At 40.6% G+C, this 17,479-nt stretch overlaps 1 pseudogene; it reads right to left on the bottom strand.

The window, feature by feature from the left end:
* Positions 1-7,711: 7,711 nt before the first annotated feature.
* Positions 7,712-16,549, bottom strand: LOC149832082 (2-hydroxyacyl-CoA lyase-like; annotated as a pseudogene).
* Positions 16,550-17,479: the final 930 nt, after the last annotated feature.

Genomic DNA, 17,479 nt, shown 5'->3' with positions numbered 1-17,479 from the left:
TCATAGTTGATGAACGGTGTAGATTCTTGCTAACTAAACCACGTAGATTTTTATGAAAAAATAATGAAAAACAAAGACTCATTCAGACATTTAATCTCCAAATGACTCTAAGGTGACGGAGGTTGGAATTGGGAAAGTAAAAATATTATGAGAGAGTTTAAGCGAGTGTTACCATTCAAGATTCTCCATCTCTCTCTCTGAACTAAACTGTTCACTGGTTGATTATTGCAATTTGTAGATTTTATTTTATAAATATCTAATTATAGATACCTACCACAAGCTTAAGTGTGTGTGTGAGAGAGAAACGAACCAAGTTTTTTTTATAGATGCATCAATCTATATCAAATTTATACACCAAAAAACAATCAAATACAAAAAATATAGAACCATAACAATACAAAAGATAGAGATAACTAAATTCAGGTAGAGAGAGAGAGAGAGGACTCACTCGTCCATAAACTGCCTGGAACTGCGGGTAGAAACTGGGCACCTTGAGAGGGCTGCTCCACGTATTCTTCTGAGTGCATGCTTCCAAAAGAAGATCAAAGGGAGAGAGGTCTGTGTCTAAAGAGGGGGAGAAGTTGCAGAGGACGTGAGAGAGAGAGAGGTGCGAGTGAGGGAGAAGGTGATGAGGGCATAATTGGAAAAGTGAAAATATACGATCACAGAGGGAGATTGTTTAAGGGAGTGTGTGCGGAGAGGGTGGTGTATGTTCACCCCCGATGATTCACTGAATCCCACGTCTGTGTTCGGGGCTTTGAATGAGAACCACGTATACAAGCACATGGGGCTCGTATTCCTGTGTATGTTGACATAACTTTGCATCGGACTCTGGTGTTGTTGCAAAGACTTAAGTACCCTTTCTTGCTATTCTTCTCATAAAGTGATGGTTTGAGAAAATGACAAAAATGTCCTTCATTCAAAAAAGAAACAACAAACAGTTCAAAAAAAGGACAAACATGTCCTCCATCCAGAAAGTCGAGGATGATGTTGACTCTTCAAAGTCTTCTTCTTCTTTCTCCGTTCAAAAAAAGGACAAACATGTCTTCCATCCAGAAAGTCGAGGATGATGTTGACTCTTCAAAGTCTTCTTCTTCTTTCTCCGTAAAACACTCTAAAACTCTCTCTCTCTCTAGAGAAGAAATCAAGGGAGGCAAAGAGTTCTCCCTCGAGAAGGCCATGAACATCAACCCTCTCACTCTCTCTCCATTCTATCTCTACTTCTGTGCACATCCAACAGACGATCTTACATTGCTCCATCGCCATCTTCTTCTTCTTCCTTCTCCGTAAAACACTGTAAAACCCTCTCTCTCTCTAGAGAATAAATCAAGGGAGACAAAGAGTTCTCCCTGGAGAAGGTCATGAACATCAACCCTCTCACTCTCTCTCTCTTCTCTCTCTACTTCTGTGCACATCCAACAGACGATCCTACATTGCTCCATCACTATCTTCTTCTTCTTCCTTCTCCGTAAAACACTGTAAAACCCTCTCTCTCTCTAGAGAAGAAATCAAGGGAGGTAAAGAGTTCTTCCTGGAGAAGGCCATGAACATCAACCCTCTCACTCTCTCTCCCTTCTATCTCTACTTCTGTGCCTGATTTAGAGTTTTTGCCCTTACAGGAGGGGGGTTCGGGGGCTCCCCCGGCGTGGATCCCGCTGCGTGGTCAGCGGGCGGGGGTCCAGGGGGGACCGCCCCTGGCGGGGGGCTCGGGGGGCAGCGCCCTCCGGACCAAAATTTTTTTGGGCCTTTCAACAACGATTTTTAGTATTATCGGGCTTTCCTACAACAATTTGTAGTATTTTCGGGTCTCCAACAAAATGCTTGCGATTTGTAGTGTCTTCCGCAAATCGCTATAGCGATTTGTAGTGTCTTTCGCAAATCACTATAGCGATTTGTAGTGTTATTAAGTAAGCAAATCGCAGTAAATCGCTACCCGAATTAGGACAAACTTGTCATGGTCATATCTCCCTAACCGGAGGTCATATTCTAAATCCGTAAAAAGTGGTGTCTTCGTTATTGAGTCTAGTTTATTTCTGTAAATTTTCAGCGATTTCTATTATCATTACATTACTCATTTTAACTAAAAACCAGACCCCTATTATTTTGTGTTATTTGAGTTGCACAACACCATTCTCGCTTGACATCCACATCTTGATTCTGGCATGCTCCTTGATGGATTTTCCATTGATTTCTTCCAACCTTGCTTGGAACAAAAATATATCTTTCTCACCATGATACCCTGTGCATTTTTTGACCACGACACCCGGGACCCGTGCCGGGGAGAGCCCCCGGACCCCCCTCCTGTAAGGGCAAAAACTCTAAATCAGGCTCCACAACGAATCAAGTTGAATGATGCTACCCACGCTGGGAGGAGCCCTCAAACCCTCCTCCTATAAGGGCAAAAACTCTAAATCAAGCTCCACAATAAATCAAGTTGAACGATGCTATCCAGGCTGAGAGGAGCCACCAAACTCTCCTCCTATAAGGGCAAAAACTCTGAATCAGACTCCACAACTCATCAAGTTGAATGATGCTACCCACGTTGGGAGGAGCCCTCAGACCCCCCTTTCTGTAAGGGTAAAAACTCTGAATCAGACTCTATAACTTTTCAAGTTGAATGATGCTACCCACGTTGGGAGGAGCCCCCAGACCCCTCTCCTGTAAGGGCAAAAACTCTGAATCATACTCCACAACGAATCAAGTTGAATGATGCTACCCACGCTGGGAGGAGCCCCCAAACCCTTCTCCTGTAAAGGTAAAAACTCTGAATCTTCTGTTGGATGTGCATAGAAGCAGAAAGAGAAGAGAGAGAGTGTGTGTGAGAGGGTTGATGTTCATGGCCTCCTCTAGGGGAGATTTCTTTTTCAGATAATCCTGCAGTGCAGAGACTGGGTCTTAAATAATCATCTTCGGGGCACTTAAGTCTTTACAACCACTCATTTTCAAGAATCGTCATTTTTTTTGCACCAATGGAAGAGAGGGTACTTAAGTCTTTGCAATCGCATCATACTTCAATGCTAATTAATGCTGACAAACATAGGGATACGAGACGCACATGCTTACATACGTGGTGCTCTTTGGGACCCCGAACATGAGATGTAGCTAACTGCCCTGTTCGGGGGGGAACATATAACCTGCTTCGGTGTGTGCGTGCATTAATTTCATATATATATATATATATATATATTAGGTCACTCCGGCGGTTTGACGTGGGAAGGTCTTCCCCCTCCAACGGTCAGATGGTGACGTGGAATACTGTGTGTTGCAACTTGTAAATGGGTCGGGTTTAACTCGGATTCAAACATTCACAAATTTCAATTGTAAAAAATGATTAAAAAGTATTATTTTACTTCATGATCCGGGTATTGTTTTTCCTCTGGTGGGTCTGGTCGGATTAGACCTGAGTCTGGACTAGGTACCATCATCTTAAGTCAGGTTTGGGTCTTGTTCTACCTGGATCTGAACCAAACCCAACACGTTTAACACTCCTATAGATTTTCTTAGATTTTCTTTACGAAAAGAAAACAATTAAAATGAAGTCGTGGGACGAGCATAGACGATGGAAGAAGAGACCTTATAACAGGCATATGCCAGGCCATTGCGCAGTGGACGTTGGGCTAGTGTTGTTATGGCTGCATTCACTAGCATTTCGGGTCGTCTATGGAACGGGCGTGCTTCTGGGTCCAGACTCCAGTTATGTTCTGGCAAGGTCTTTCAACTAGGACAGTTTTAGTGCATTTTAAACAATATGATAAACATAAGTGTCTTTTTATTATTGCCAAAACTTTATGTACCTTTTTGAAAAAATTTCGTCTAGTTTATTGGAACCATGTTTGTCATTCTGTGTACTTAGATATGATTCTATTTGTATGTGCTTATGTAGTAAATAGAAATCTTGGATGCACAAGTTTCCCTAGGCAGGTATTTTCTGCAATATTTATCTCTATAAAGAATTCAGAAAGAAAATTAAATATTCTCTGTAACACTTGGGCCCTTAGGTCTTGTTTGATGCACCGTTCCCAGCAGGATTAGGACGGAAATCCCACTGAGAACAAGGATTCCGTGTGTCCACCGCGTCGAAAAAAATACTTAATTTCTGTAACACCCCCTCCCCTGTTATGAAAAGAACTGGATACGAGGAACAGGGGGTGGTGGGAGGGGTCCCCCCAACTCTCTTTCTTTCTCACACACGCACTCTCTCTCTCTCTCTCTCTCTCTCTCTCTCTCTCTCTCTCTCTCTCACCTGTGCAGGCCGGGCGAAGCTACCGGCGACCGGTGAGGCCACCAGTGACCGGAGAGGTCACCAACAACTGGAGAAACCATCGGGGACCGGCAAGGCCACCGACGAAGTTTGGAGTCCGTTTTTTTTTTTTCCTCTTGGTTCCGTCTGTTTGATGATTTTTGGGACTAATCTGCAGTGAACCTGGTTATTTATATTTTCTTTGACTAAACAAAACCATATGCAGAATATGAGATGCATGTGTATTGCATTAGAGACCTCAAATACAAGGCTAAACACAGAAAGGATGAGTTTCTTCTTCGGCAGGATGGTGATCTCACTATGAGCTATGATATCATCCAGGCTTACGAAGGAAAATATCTCGCCTAGGTCTTCATCTTGAACAATCACCTGCTGGTCTGTCTCAACAATTGGAATCTGACATGGGAATTATTCTTCGCTTCCGTCCTGGCTCACCGAAGCTCCGGAGGTAATCACTCCCATCCCCTTCTTCCTTCCTTCCGCTCCCTCTTTTCTCCGATCGTCGCTGCATCTTTTTAGGGTCTCTCTCCCTTTTTGATTAGGTTAGATTTGATTAGGGTCTCTCCCCCTTTTTTATTTTCTTTGATCTTTTTCTTGATTAAAATCTTTATTAGGGTATTCTTTTTTATTTCTTTTTTTATTTTCTTTGATCTTCTTCTTTATTAAACTCTTCACTAGGGTATTCTTATTCTTCTTCCCTTTTTTTTTTTTTTCTTTAAACACTTTTTTTGGTTTGATGGCTTGTCCATGTTGTCCCAACCGTTGGATTTTAGAACACATATCGAAACAAACGTTGCCCTTAGGTACTGTGTTTGGCGCTTTATTCAATCTTGGAGCTTATTACATAGCGGGCGTTCCATCAGCTGTTGTCTTTGATTTAGGTGGAAAGGTGGGTTTCATATCCTTCTGACTTATTTTTAAGCATTACGTAGGAAGTGTGTTTTGTGCTCTAACACTCGTATCTGTCACAGGGACTTAGGATGGGAATCATGTGTGGCACTTTCATACAGATGACCTTGCTTCTATGCTTTACAATTTGTGCTGAGTGGGAAAAAGAAGCAACACCTCTACTGAACCCACCTTAATTAAGCTATCTCTTCTCTACCATTCACATCGCTAAATTTCAAAGGATTCTAAATGTATATTCATCAGTAATGGTTTTCTGCTTTCCATAATAGCATGGACAAAATGCTAAAAGTACACTCCAAGACAACATCAAACACAATATTCTTGCACATAAAAAATTTTGACAATCAGAAGTCATGTCTGTAAGAGTCAACTGCATTTTTTTCCCAGGATGGAAGGATGATATCATACATAAGTTTCTGATGATATTTCCATTTCAGGCAAAGAAGGATAGGGTTCAAAGTCAGGGCTCACGAACAGACATTATGATGCAGTGAAAGTGATCAAGCTTCACGTTAATGGATGCCGCGTCGACCCGCCTTGATGCAGTGACGGAGTTGACGCAGTTACGCTGATGGGGGGTTATCGTTGATGCTGATTATCCAATGCACGATGGTGCAGCATGCAGTAACTCAATGGCAATCAAAGGCTCGGATCAATGGGTCCGAGCAACACGTTATTAAAAGATTGACAATGCTTCCATTAACTAATAGGAAAATGACTAGCAGTGATTGGAAAGGAAGAAGAATATAAAAAAAATGACAGCAATAGACGTCAGGCTGTAAAGGAAAACAAAAAAAACTGCTGAAGAAAACGGTTGCTGCAATGTTGAATAATCTCTGTCCTGCACGCAACCCTAGGAGGGTTTTTTAAAGGCTCGGGTCTCGGATCCCGGACCCGAGACTAACTCTGCTTGCTGTATGGATCTGGGTCCATCCTGCTCTGCATCACATTAGAATGAAAACAGGATAGTACACTTCAAGCTGATGCAGTAACAGCATTTTATTCGCATTCAGCTATTTGTGAGGATTGTTTAGCAATACATCAGAAGTAAACAGCCATGTGTAGGGCACTATAAAAAGTGTTTTTTGTTCTGCATTTCCCAGAACAAACTGTTGCAACATACAAGTATTTGGTCGCAATACATGTTGAGATTTGAGCTTTAAATAATTTTCAGTTATGGATGTACATACCAAACTATTGTTTGAGCTAAATAAACGACCATCTACTTGTGTTTTTTAAGAAGACAAAGACGTATCAAAGCATTTGTTGTGGATCATGTATCAGCTGAACACTTCAAGTAAAATGGAAGTTTTTGGATTTTCCTCAACCAGTTCAAATTGGTACAAGTATCTAGTGTTCAATGCATGTTCAACAAGCGCATGGCAACACAAGCAGAAACACTTATAAGACAGGCATAGGGTACTGATAAACGATGTAAATCTGCATTCTCATAACATCATCAAACAAGCAAGATACTGGGAAATAGATGCCCTACACTTTCAGCTGATAGATCATAAGATTATAGATTACAAGATTGTATTCTTTCTGCTAAATAAACTAGTAGAAAATTACCAACCTTGTGCTATATCACAAGTTTACTAAGCAGAAACACACATTCATCCATGTTGACTTTAAGAAAATATCAACATCCATCCAGACAGTATACAGATCCAGTCAGGCATGACAAGGTTTCAACTTAACTGGACAAATCTAGGCTCCTTAAAATGTTACATGCAGAATGGTTTTGGATCACAGCAGAACTTGATCAAAGCCAAATGCACACCCGAAGCACCAAAACTCAGATGCAAGTTAGCACTTAAGATCCCTTCCAACCCTGTTTCAGAAGAATCTTGGGCCTGTTCTTATGGGTTGACATCAGGACTAGATCTAACTCATTTGACGTCCTTATATTTACATGCATGCACATTAGCACAACATATGTATGTGAAGTAAAGAGAAAAAAGTTATTCCCATTGCATGACATGCTTGACAAATCAGTGTTAATTGCAGTAAAATGAACATATCATACAAGATGCAAGAAGAAATGTTTATGCCTGTTGCTGGAAAATGTGCACATCAGCACTGCAGAATATCTACCAACCCCTTCTCTGAAGCCATTTACACAATAGTCAGTGGAAGGCATTAATCTCCTCTATAAGAACAAAAAGTTGTTCGCACCCATGAATTATCATTTCACAGAAATATCTACCACTAAAAACAATAACAAAGTACTTGACCCAAAAGCAAAACCATGCACTCCTTGAATGATTTTCTTTTCTTAGCACATTTGCCCATGATTAGGAAAAAAAAGCTTTTATCATATAACCCAAGTGAAAACAAGTACAAAAAGGGAATAAAGAAATAATACAATGTCAGAGTTTGATTATTCTGGCTCCACAAATTGCCATACATTCAAATCACAGCAGCTTAGGACACACTATACAAAACCATAAACAAAAACTCAGTGATACAATCATTATTAATGCTATTAAAACTTGCATTCATAAGCATAACTTCCAGAAAGTTTAAAAGGTGAGGAGTTCAGTTTTTGTGTTGCATCCTCCCACTTTCAGCTCCAGCATAAGGATTGATTGTCACGCTTATGAGAGCTGGTCTATGGGTAGAAAAAGATTCAGTCAAAGAAGATTCAAGCTCTTAGGGCGTACCAACAAGATAACCTTTCCCTCCAAAAGCTTCCATCAGTGTGTGATATGCAGCACCAGGAACAAAAGAGGTGGGTGCAGGGTCATCCTTGTAGGGTCCCCTAATATCTTCTGGGTTCCTCTGGTCCCCACCATAGACACCACCTGTAATATCGTGCTTTTCACACTTAGCCAAATTATGATTTTTCGAAAATTTGGCTAAGTTTGAGATGAAAATTGGTTGGACCCTGTTATTTAGACCGATGTTTTTTATCATTTACAAGGTCGAGACGAGCCAATCAAAGCGTAAGAAAGAGTTTTAAATTCGACCTTTAAATTCAAGCAAAATTCAAGCGAAATTCAGGTTATTTTTTGGTAAAGTTCAGAATTGGATAGTAGTGTAATATGTCGTTGGATTTGTCTTGAAATGTCGAGCGCAACGATATGTTACTTTGCAGAATTCGAGTTCTGGTTGGCCCAGAAATCACGTTTTTACAAAAAGGCAGCAGTTTGTTAAAATGGATCCGGATTTGGATCCGATTCGATCCGATGGGTTTGACCCAAATTAATATGGATCCAGACTCTATCCAAGACCCGTATTAATTTGGATTTGATCCAATCCAAAATCTACTGGGATTTGGGGAGTTGGATTTGGATCTTGGATCCATATCCAAACTCATGCCCAACGTTTTTACAAGCTTTAAATTTAGTTAGGAGCTTTAAATTGGGGTTAATTAAGTATACGAAGTCTCCTAAGTTAATTTGGCTATTTTTGGAAACCTCTAGATAATTATAAATTATTTAATACTAAATAATTAATTAATTCTGAATTTTTAATTAGGGTTGGTTATGGACTTCTTAAAGAGTCCTTACTCATGCTTAATAAGGCTTGAGAAGTTTTAAGAAAGAGCTCTATGAAAACTACCAAAAAGTAAAATTTTGGGATTTGAAAAATTTTGAAGGAAAGTTGAGAGGGCCAAAGAGGGAAGTTCTCCCTCTCCTGCCCATCTAAAGAGGGATGGAGAAAGGGGGGATCCTCTCTTTGGCCTTCTTAAATAAAGGAAAAAAAAAAAAAGAGAAAGAAAGAGAGAAAGGAGAGAGAGGAAAAGAAAGGGAAGAAGAGGAAGGAGGGACCTTCTCCAGCCAATCCAGTCATTTTCCACCATTATTTCTCATTTTTTCTTCAATCTTTGCAAAGGTATGGGTTTCTCTTTTGATTTCAAATGAGAAAAAGAGCTCGGATTCATTTTTCATGCAATATTTTAGTGAATCCAGTGAGAAAAGTGTAAATATTGATATTCACTCTAAGATCCATAGTAGAAGCTAAAGTTTTTTCCTTTTATTTGAAGCTTATTTCGAAATAAAATTGTATATAAGTGTATTTGTGGATGCGTTTATATATGTATATATATATATACTTAAATGTGCTATTGATCCATGGGGCTGGACCGATCTGCCATGTGTTTAACATGAGCAAATCTGGTCCAGATCTTGTATTAAAGTTTGAAAAGAAACAATAATTAATGCAATATGTTTCATTATAAAAAAAAATTTGTTTACGCTTATGGTTATGTAAAACAGAGAAATTGGTATGATGATGTTCACTATTTGAATGGCATATACTGAGGTATGCGCATGTCTATCTATTTTTCTTTATTTCGTTATGTGAAGCTGTGAAACATCAGATGCTTGACGTTTGGGAGGAAGAAAGAATTCTCTCTATTACATGGATGATGCAGTCTTCTTTGCGTACACGTTAATGTCTGTTTGAAAACTATATGTATAGGGTACATGATTTTTTTTTTAGAAAAATATATTTCTGCATCATATAGTGAGGCTTAGCTCTCAGGTGGGCTGGTTGGGCCAACCGAATCTACCAGAACGTGGTAGGGGACTGGTCGGGATGAACCAGACTCAACCTAGTGCTGGCTAGTAACTGGCAGCCCAGCCAAATAGCTCGGTTGGGCATGCTAGGCCTTGGCTGGCTCAGCCCAAACCTCGGCTGATTGGGTACAGGCTTGGCAGCCTCTTGCCAGGTCGTGCCTGGTCTGCCCCGGGTCAGACCCAGCTGAGCCTGAGCCGAACCTCAGCCGACCCAGTCGGCTGGGTGCAGTTGCTTCATTTCAAAAAAAAAATTTGTTTACGTTTATGGTCATGTAAAACAAAAAGATTTGTTTTGATTATGGTGCGCTAGTTGAATAGCATGTCTTAGAGATGCACATGGCTGTTTATTTTCCTTATTGAGTTATATGAAATTGTAAAACAGCATATGATTGACGTTTGGTTTAGAAAAAATTGTCTAATACTGTCAGACTTGTTTGCGTACACATGAATGCCTTATTGGAAATTGTCAAGAGAATTAGAAATGAATGTTATTCCTTGTATTGTTAACTGTCCAAATGTGTGAATAAATGACAGGTCGATTCCTACGTAATTGAACTTTTGGTCATGCATAATTCTTATACATGTATGGCTTGTGTGTGTGTGTGTATATATATATATATATATATATATATATATATATATATATATATATATATATATTCAACTGGACATGTGATTTTTAGAATGCTAGTTATTTGTGGCCTTTTTGCATACAGCAAAACGAAATGCCAACTTGTATGGGTGTTCACATGTTATAATGAAATTAATCAATGAATGACAGCATGCATTTTGGCATGAATATGTGAACTCTTGCACATGAATCTCTGAAACCATGCTTATGAATGTTATTTTTTCATGCACATGTTAAATTGGTACATATGAATGTGCATTTGGAGGCATGTTGACATCTTTGCACATATGGCATGTTGATAACGTTTTGCATATGGTGCATCGATGGTCTAAATGAATCATTGCAACCCTGGAGAGCCTTGAGCGTTGTTTTGCTCTTTTTTATTTAATTTACATGCATCGCAAAATCACATTAATGTTATTGCATTGAATTGCATTGTTCTATGCTTTTCCACAGGCAGTGGTCCCGTGATGGTTCTTGCAGAAAAATATGAGAGTTATTGCCTTTGTTTGCATACTGAATTGCAAATTAAAGAAATTGGATAATAACAATCAAATAAAAATAAAAGAACAGTGTAATATACTTCATAAGATGTCTCGTCGGGAGTATGGGACTCTTGGAGTTTTGGTTTTGGGGGACCACGAGGATACAAAAACTTTGTGTGCTTTATTGATTACCCCCGAACCCGATATTGAGGTTCTTTCTTCTGGCCACGGTTTTAGAGAGTTTTCGTCACTTTGCTTGGGGGTGGTGTGTAGACACAGCTGCTGTTTTAGTATACCAAGAAAAGTGACACTTGTGGATGGGTGGTCCCTGGTATCCCCGACATTAGATGGGTGGTCTAATGTTCTGAAGGTTGTTTTGGTCGACGACTAAGTTTAGAACCGAGTAATACAATATAAATTGTGTGTTAAGCTGCTCTGAGAACCCAACTTGACCTCGAAGATTTTAATCGTTTGGTGTATCCACGGGCAACGATAATTAAAAAGAGAAACTTAAATTGTGTGCATTTAATAGAGATATGCATATAAAAAGAAAATTCTAATAAGAAGTAATAATTTACTCATGCATTGCACTAAAGCCGTGCATATTCCTACTATGCATTAGATCATGCATGTTTACTTATTCTCTTAACTGTAAAATATTGGTGAATGCATAATGTTGTTCTCTAATGCATGTTAAATAATTGTATTACTTAAATTGTGATCTCTTTTACTTATTAAATATTCTCTCATACTTAATAATTGTTCATATTGCATAAATGCTTAAACGAATTATGAATTTGTCATAATTGCATACCTCTAAATTATTGCTTGAATTCTTATTTGTGTTCTTTATGCTTATTTAATTCATTAGAGGGATTTGTATGCAAAATTCATTGAATTTCTGACACCGTACTTCTGTGGTTTTTCGCAGACAACTTCAAAGACGGACAACGTGGCTCTACTTTTCTTTCGTTTCCTTTACATTTACTTGTTATTGCACTTTAATTCTTTTTATGCAATTATCTCGAGAATACTATTTCTTAATTAATTAATAAAATTTTATTTTGCTATAGTGTGGATGATAAATGTAAGATCCTTTATGGTTGGTTGGTTATCCAATGAGGAGTGCAACTGTAAAGGCCCCGGGTCTCTGAAAATATTTCCGCAATGGTTTAAAAAAAATCGCATTTTCAAGGGGTATGAGTTGGGGTAGTTACAACACCATTGTTGAAGACAATCACAACCACAGGCAATTGGTATCTTACAAATGTCTGGGGGCAACTCCTAAAATAAAAAAACAATAAAGACCACAATGACTAAGGCTCGTACCATCCAACAGTATAATCTTATTTTTTGAAAGTCAAAATAAGATTAGTTCCCCGGATAAGAAAAAACCAAGCTTTGTGCACTTTGGCACTAGATTGAACTCTATGTGTTAAACACAATAAAGAAGAAAAGTTTCATGCACTCCAAGAAAATCAATACATATTTGTCTAAATATGCTAACATGTGAAAACAAACAAAATAAGAGATTTATGTAGATGAATTCCATATCGTGAAACAAGCAACCACAACAATTCTCGAGTCTATTGATTTCAGTGGCAAGATTATAAGATTACCATGACTTTACCTCATGAGAAGGATGAGATACGACATTACTTTCCAGTAGTTGTCCTATTAACTATTGTGATATCTGAAAAATCTATATGGATGGACATTCATCCTTAGAATACAACCAGGAGTGACTTTAACCATTATTATTGTTTGTCAGTGTCACCGCTGCCATCAACAGGAACCTCAACAAACACACTTGTCGACATCAGGTTATAACCAAAGTCACAGATATCGGCGATATTTTCAAAATATCACGATATTATCATTGAATTTTCAGCAAACGATATTATAGGTAAAATATCGTGATATTTTCAAAATATCACCAGTTTGATCATATCGCGACATTATCACGAATTATTGTTACTATTTTTATTTATTTTCTATATCTTAAATGTGCTTTTCTTTTTTATTTTGCATTTTACTTATTTTTTACATTATATATGTATTTTATTATCTAAACATGATATTTTCATACTTATTTTTGTTATTTTTATATATTTTTTAAGCTCCGAGATTTATCACCAAACCTAAAATATCGCGAGAAATAGCCTCGCCGAGATATAACCAATACTGATATTTGTGACTATGGTTATAACTGTTGTGGGACCCAAAATTGGGTAGATTATGTTGGGTAACATTTGGTGACATTGCCATGGCATCCAAATGAGTTTTTTTTTGTTTTTTTATTTTTATTTTTTTTTGTTTTTTCATGAAACTAACCTGGTCAGGATGTGATGACATCCAAATGAGTTTTTTTTAATTATTTTTTATTTTTTCATGAAACCTAACCTTACAGATGTGATCTACATGGTTGGAAATTGGCTCTTGAATCATCTGATTATGACAGATAGGCATGATTTTATGAGCCTTGAAATATCAACACCTTATGATGTGTGATATTTTCACAGCTCAAAACATTGTGTTTCTTCAAGAAAAAACATGATAGCTAGCCCTAGCATTTGGATCATGTTTAACACATCTATGAGGTTGGATTGGGTCAGCAAGACCTGAACTTATGATTTCTAACTCATTCAGATGGCCAGGTCACCATGACCAAATGTTACCCATATATACATGACATTATGATTTCTAGCCCATTTGAATGGCCAGGTCAACATTACCAAATGTTACCCATATATACACGCATTTGATCCATCCTATATATGTCATCTACAGGTGGTCCTATGAAGGTCTTGCAAGTTCACTACCTAAGATAAAAGTGATTACGATAGATATGTTCATCTTTAGCACATGTGTCTTTAGTAGCAAGAAGAGGGAGAAAAAAACAGAAAGAAAACTTGTATCTTTTCTTATAAAATAAAGACTATGTCACATGGGTGCGGGTGCGGGGGTATGGCACTTTCAAAAAACTTGGGTACGGGGGTGCGGAAAAAATATCAAAAATTATATATATAGTCCAAAAGTTGGACATAAATGACCCTAGGTGCGTTGACCACACCCAGGGTCAGGTTGACCGCACTGGGTGCTGCACGTGCACCCTCATCGCATCGCGTCGCGTCAACGCGGGTGCAACACCTAGTTGGCCAAGTCCCTGTGACATAGAATAAAGATCTGTATTCACCTGCGAAACTTTAAAAATGATGACAGGGTGATGATTTGCTATGCTTTAGCTATTTGAAATGTACTTTGCAAGAGAAAATCACCACAATTCATCACCACTAATTCAGGTCAATCTTACCATGAAAAGACCTAGACATATTTTTCAACTGTGCCTAGCTTTTGCAGTGATTTGTAAGGCATCCCAACGATTCATCAGAACTCCTAACCAGCAAATGCAATTAGTCACTTAACTAATTGACCAGCATCAGAAAGCAAAATGGATAGTAAAAGGTGAAGAAAACCAGCAGAAGATAATAATATTCAGGAAGAGTATACCTAAGCACTCATTAATCCAAATCTGAAATTTAGATTTCATATTTGGTTTTATAATAAGCATGTGCTCTATCATATAGGACTAAAAGAAGACTAATCGCCAATTCTAGCGGTCATACGACACTAGAATCCCAAGTGTGGAAAATTTTCCTGCACAATTTCACAATCACTTGAGATTTCTAGCAGACTTTATACAGAAAATAAGATTACCTAAAGCAAACTAAAAGGGCCACTTTTCTTGCCATTTATGTCTGAGCCATCTTTAGAGGCCCAAAAAATTTGAAGGTTCAATTCATAAATAGTTGCCTAAAGAAGAGGATAAATAGAATAGTCGGGCGTCTGTATGTCAACTTGCCTTTCGTTACCCTACACCTTTTCGAGTTTCAGAAAAATAGAGAAGATATACAGACCAACTATCTTAGACCTTGCAAGAATCTCTCTAACAATTTGCATATATCAATGAAGATATGTGTATAGAGCTATAGACTGCATGATTTCTCAACCACAAATTTTTCTGGTCTTACTATGAAAAACCAAATATACACCGCATCAAAAAATCAAAAAGCCTCTGAATTTGGTTGGTGTTGTTTATTGACAGTTCAAAACCCAAATAACTCAACCTATGCTACTTATATCAAAAACCTCCAGAAACGTACTAAAAGCCACTGGATTATCATTCTGAAAATCTACACCATGTCAAGGAACTCGGCCAGTCCATATTGGAGTAAAGGAACAAAACAAACAAGGAGAACACCATTAGTAGGTCATTGGATGTAGCCACTTACCCAGAAAAATGGGACAAGTGGGGACATTGCATTATTGAGCAGAAGGCAACATCTCAAATTATACCAAGTTCCCAGAGAAGTGCATGCAATTCTAAAAGTCGCTTAATCTGAGAGCCTAACTCCACAAATGAAACAGAGTGCAATAGAGAGCAAGCAAAGCTCATTACCTCAACTTCCATGCCGGAGAAGCCGAACCCTGAATCTCCCTCTACCGCGACCACAAGCCGCTCCGGCTCCGCGACCGCCGCAGCGATGTAGTAACCCAGCCCGACTCCCATTGTCCCCCACGTCCAGGCATCGAGCCGCGTCCATGGCTCGTCCTGCACCAGCACGGCTCGGCCGACGTCCATCATGTTAGCACCCTCGGATACCAAGATAGGGCTGGGGCTACCCAGCCGAAGGATCGTGTCCCGAATGATCCTCATGGGCGTCAGGAAGTTGAAGGGCACCACCATCCGCTGGAGCCCCGCGCTCATCTTCTTCACGTTGTCCTCCGCCTTGGCTCGCACCTTCTTCAGCCAGGGGTGGTTCCGTCCGAGGCATAACGGATCGTTCTTCACCTCCCTCATCATTGCCTCCATTACCGCACGTGCGTCCCCAACGATCCCCACGTGCGGTCTTCGAAGCTCGATCTCCTCTTCCAAGACATCCACAAGGCTGAACTTCACCTCCAGCGACCACCGGGGCGGCTCTCCGAAGTGGAACAACCAGTTGAGCCGGGCCCCGGAGCACGACGTCGGCCTGGCCGATCACAAGCTACCGGGCGGCCGTCGCCACGAGCGGGTGCATGTTCGGGATCAAACTCTTGCCCATCGGCGTCGGGAGGAAGGGGATCCCCGTGATCTCGATGAAGTCCTTCAGGCCCTTCTTCGTTCGGGCGTAGGCCGCCCCCTTCCCGAACACCACCAGTGGCCGCACCGCTCCACGGAGAGCCGAGACGGCCGCCTCGATCTTCTCCTCCAGCACCTCAATTCCCCCACTAGGGTTAGGGTCTCTGTCGGCCCACGCCGGGATGAACGGCTGAACGGACTCGAGAAGCTCGGCCGCCTCAGCGGCAGGGAGGGTCTGGTGGAGGACGTAACGGTGATCTGGTCCAGCTCCTAGAAATCGCCCTACCCGGCGTCGGCCTAGTCCGAGGATCCGGAGACCATGACCATGGGACAGGTATTGACGGTGGCGTTGCTGAGGTCGTGGACGCAGCTTGGGACGGAGACTGTAAGGAGGACGCCGGGATTTCGGGTGAGGTAGACGTAGGCTCCGGTGGCGTATCCTGCCGACTGCTCGTTGTGGAAGGCGATGAAGTGGACGCCCTCTGCGTCACAACAGTTGGCGAAGGAGGTCACCAGGATGCCGACGACACCGAACATGTGGTCGATGCCGGCTCCGTCGAAGGCCATCGTCGCGAGGAGGTTTCCGTCGATTAGGGTTTCTCGGGCGTCCGCCATTGATGCCGAGCTCCGAGCTAGTTGGAGCTGTAGAAGGAAGGAATAAAAACGGGATTTTTTCTTTTGTTAATCCCAGAATTATACCGTTGTATGAATATCACGTTAAAATTGCCAGCCTCCAAATATCGGACATATAGGTTCGGATTTTGCAATTTGTATATGGTTCTGTTGGAACTAGGGTTGTCAATGGGTCTGGTTTGTACTGACCCGAACCTAAAATCTCGGGTATGGGCATGGAAAGTTTCAACTCGAATAATATTCCCCATCAGAGCAATATTATTCGACTCATGATTTTTTTTTGTACCCAACACAACCCTGTCAGGTACCCGACCCGAACCAATTATTATTATTATTATTATTATTATTATTATTATTATTATTATATGGCTTGTCAGACCCTCAATGTGCGGCATGCACGACATGCGCAGCGTGGGGGATGCGTGGTAGCGTGCGCGGTAGCATGTGTGGAGGCATGCACGGCAGTATGTGTGGCGGCATGCGCAACGCATGGCGTGTGCAGTGGCATGCGCAGCGCATGGCATACGCATCGTATGGCATACACAGTGCATGGCATGCACAGGAGCATGCGCGGAATGAGGCGCGGCATTCGGACGGTTGACAGCGTGTGGTGAGGAGGCGCCTGCGTTCACCAAGGGGTGTGACCCAAGTGACGGTTGATGGCATTGGGCGAGGAGGTACCTGCGTTTGCCAAGGGGTGCGACCCAAATGACGGGATGCTTGGAGGCATATCTCGTGTAAACTATAATAAAGATGTGACGCCTGGGCATTACAAGGCATGCAAGCCAGACCTGAGAGAGTTGTATTATATATGTGAATAATACAAGTGTTGGGTTCTTTACATTCGGCTTGTGTCAAAGAAAGTCTTCCGTTGTTGAGAGACTGAACGAGGTCGCGGCTTCAAAAAGGTGG

The sequence above is a fragment of the Nuphar pumila genome, chromosome 7 (assembly GCF_984573655.1).
Source record: "Nuphar pumila chromosome 7, dmNupPumi1.hap1.1, whole genome shotgun sequence".
In the NCBI taxonomy this organism is placed as follows: domain Eukaryota; kingdom Viridiplantae; phylum Streptophyta; class Magnoliopsida; order Nymphaeales; family Nymphaeaceae; genus Nuphar; species Nuphar pumila.
Note: the sequence above shows the minus strand (reverse complement) of the source record. Positions and strands in the feature narration are given on the sequence as shown.